The sequence below is a fragment of the Dendrobates tinctorius genome, unplaced genomic scaffold (assembly GCF_039654945.1).
Source record: "Dendrobates tinctorius isolate UK_male_01 unplaced genomic scaffold, ASM3965494v1 ptg000038l, whole genome shotgun sequence".
Lineage (NCBI taxonomy): Eukaryota > Metazoa > Chordata > Amphibia > Anura > Dendrobatidae > Dendrobates > Dendrobates tinctorius.
In genome coordinates, this window is record NW_027361706.1 from 18,905,164 (window position 1) to 18,908,631 (window position 3,468).

Below are 3,468 nucleotides of genomic sequence, written 5' to 3' on the forward strand. Positions count from 1 at the left end.
ACCTTCACCCTCATCATGTGTAATTTACACTGTAACAAACCCTCACTTGTTGTATTTGCTTTCTGCTCTAGGAGGAGACTGTGACAATCTTCTAAAGCACAGGGGTCCTTTACCTATCACCTTGGCCCGGCTGTACATTGCAGAAACGGTGCTTGCTGTGGAATATCTGCACAGCTATGGTGTGGTGCACAGAGACCTGAAGCCTTCAAAGTAAGTGACCCTTGAGGGGATGAAAGTTACAGCTTGTTATACAGTCTATGGGATATTACTTGGGGCTGACACCATCTTTTCTTTTACAGCCTCCTGATAACATCGACAGGACATATTAAAGTGACCGATTTTGGGGTTTCAAAAGTCGGCCTCATGAGACCATCATCAAAACTCTACACGGCTACAACGACGGACATCACCAGAGAGTTCCGTGATAAAGAGGTCGGCTTTACTTACAGGATCTTGTACTTTAAAAATCTCATCTCTTTCTCCTTCTGTGATAATTTCTCATCACTTTTCCACTGATGTTAATTTTTGTAATCATATTTATTAATCATCTCATTCTTCTATTGGTTTCCAGACTGCTGGCACCACAAGTTACATGGCCCCAGAAGTGATCCTAAAGAAGGGCTATGGCAGGCCCCTTGACTGGTGGTCAGTAGGGATCATCCTCTATGAGTTTCTTTTTGGATTTACACCATTTTATAGAGCTTCCGAAAAGGAGAAGTTACGCAGTATTGTCAGAGGTGAGTAAAATAATCTGAAGGCATGTCACGTCACTGTTATTTGGGTTGATTTGTTCTTTGGTTTAGTTTCTAGCTTTGTTAAAGACATTTTTTTATGAAAATAAATTAATAGGTTTTCTTTCCTTTTAATATTTGCTTTTTATATAACAGATGAAATAATTTGGAGATCTAATTACTTTCCTCCACCCGCTGCTCGGGGTATCATCACTCAGCTGCTCAGAAAAAATCCAGAACAAAGACTTGGGACAGGTAATATTATAATAGTATTGTTAATGACTTATTACAGCTCAAATGATTGTGTCCATAAGGATCAGCACTGAGATTCTCTACTCTACCAACTTGTCCATTCCCCATTCTTCATGCTACAATGTTCAGTATATTTCCTTCATGTTGTCTCTGTTACATCTTCAGTTCAGATTAATATAAACTGTACATATATGGAGTAGTTTCTCTGACAATGATTGTATCAATTTCTGTCTTGTTTTTCTTTTCCAGGAGGAGCTAATGAGATAAAAATGCATCCATTTATGCGTGTGTTAGATTTTAACAACCTTCTAAGTCAAAAGCCTCTGTTCGTTCCTGATCTTAAGTCAGATGAGGACACCCTCTACTTTAACAGTAAGTAAAATGAGACGTCATCTGCAGAAAACTGCTGTGTGTCTTTTCTTTCATTATATGTGATAATCAGTTCCCATGATTATTAGTGATAACATGGTGACTGTCTGACCGGGTCTTATACTAATAATCTCTGATAACTTCTGTACTTTGCAGCTCGCATTGGGAATTACAAATTAAGGAATTCAGATGAAGAGGACACAAATGAGGACAATGGCTGTCCAGAAATAAAAAACTTTGTTTCATCTTCTCAAAAGTTTTGTAAAGTAAGTATGTGGTCAATAAAATGTATAAAACCTATAATTATAAAAAAAGTTGAAAAATATATCTATTTTCTATATCTCTGTGTGTTTTAGCTATATACCACCAATAACATGATGGTGACCAATGAAGAGCCCATGTCACCTCCATTGTGCTCCCCAGAGAACAGTGAAAAACACTCAGACATGTGAGTAGATTATTATTATTATTATTAGGTTAAATTCTGATGTATGTTTAGACACAAGTTACACAAATCTAAATCCAGCATCCACCACCCCATGATAACTGGTTTCTGTGCAGCTTGCTTGTGATAACCCAGAAGTATCATTTGATCATTGTGACCAGCCATTCATTTCCAGCTCATTATAGGCCAATATTACTAGTTAGACTTTATTCGTGCTGGTGGAATGGCGCCCTGAGCAGGGTGTCCCCTTCTTGTTGTTCTAAGTGGTCTTTTGCATTTGATTTTCACTCATAATTTACTTGACTTTCTTCTACCAAACAGGCAGCAAGAACCTCCCCATTCCAAAACTGATGATGACAATCAGTGTTTCACTGCTAAAAACAGTGAGCCATCCTCGCCCTCATTATCAGGTATGTACTGGTTTATATGCCATCCTATTATAGCTTATAACACAAAAGTATAATATGAATTTGCATATGAAGGATCTGAAAATTCCTTACTTTATTCCCACTGCCCCCCTGAGTATTAAAATTTTCGTTTTGCTAAAATCCACAGTATGGATCCAGAAATATTGGCCTTTGTATTTAGTGCTAATTTTTATGGTCTTTACCAAGGGGGCGGTGCTCCCAGGATTATCTGGGGGCGTGTCTTCAGGCTGCTCTGCTGTTTTATACTGTGAGCCACACCCCCATGGTAAAGAACATAAGAATTAGCACTGACTAAAAAGACTCCCATCTCTGGAATCGTAAGGGGGATTTTAACAAAACCTAAAACAGACGTCTAAGGGGAGCAGGAGAAATAAAGTAAGAGTGCATCTTGGATATTTATGACGGGTCTTCTTTAATCTTACGCTGAAGTTTTATTATTATAACACTTTGGCTTGCTGCAAGTAATGTCATGTTAATAAGGGGACATCGTTCCTTTGGGAGACACCACATGGCGGCACATAGAGGCTACAGGTGCATATTAACCAGTTTGCATAACTCTATAAAGATAATCTATTAGGAGTTTATAATCAACATCTTTGTCTAACTTTTTCATTAGAATCTCCAGTTCAGGAGAGAGAGAAATCTGCACAAAAACTGAGAACAAAGCAAAAAACAGATAAAGTAGAAGAGGGGAAGAGGAGGCGAGGTAAGTGTGACCATAATCTCCTTGTTGTTTGAGGTCAGTGAGAAGAAGTCATGTGAAGCAGATGTGATCTGTCAGTGGTGGCATTGCACATGTTTGATAACTGACAATGATCCGACCTCTGTATGGAGAAGATTCCTCTACTGTCCGGTCACAGTGACACCACAGTAGTGTTCTCTAATATGGAGTCCCATTACTTACTTTAGTTTTACATCTTTTCTCATAGGTTCCGTCTTCCGTCGGTTTATATCATCCTGTCGGCGTGGTTTATCCAGGGCTGCTCGCACTATCAGACATAGCTGCATTTTTGCCTGCTGTCACCAGTGCACCAGAAACATCTAAAGGACTGTAAACTGTGTGTACAAACAAGTCTTTTACTAAGATCTTTGACAATTGTAAAAGCCCAAAAATTTTGTACACAAAAGCGGGACTAACTCCTAGCCGCGGTCTACGGACCAAACATTGGGCATGGGCAGGGCCTTGGGGGCAGATCCCAAGTGCGCTCAACCATGTGAAATAGCTTACGCTCAGGAACATTGA

General features: G+C 39.3%; 1 long non-coding RNA gene across 1 annotated transcript; it reads left to right on the forward strand.

The window, feature by feature from the left end:
* Positions 1-1,714: 1,714 nt before the first annotated feature.
* On the forward strand, positions 1,715-2,892 carry LOC141088356 (uncharacterized). The gene is made up of 3 exons (XR_012231918.1): positions 1,715-1,800; positions 2,119-2,207; positions 2,842-2,892. It is a non-coding gene; the product is annotated as an uncharacterized lncRNA (long non-coding RNA).
* Positions 2,893-3,468: the final 576 nt, after the last annotated feature.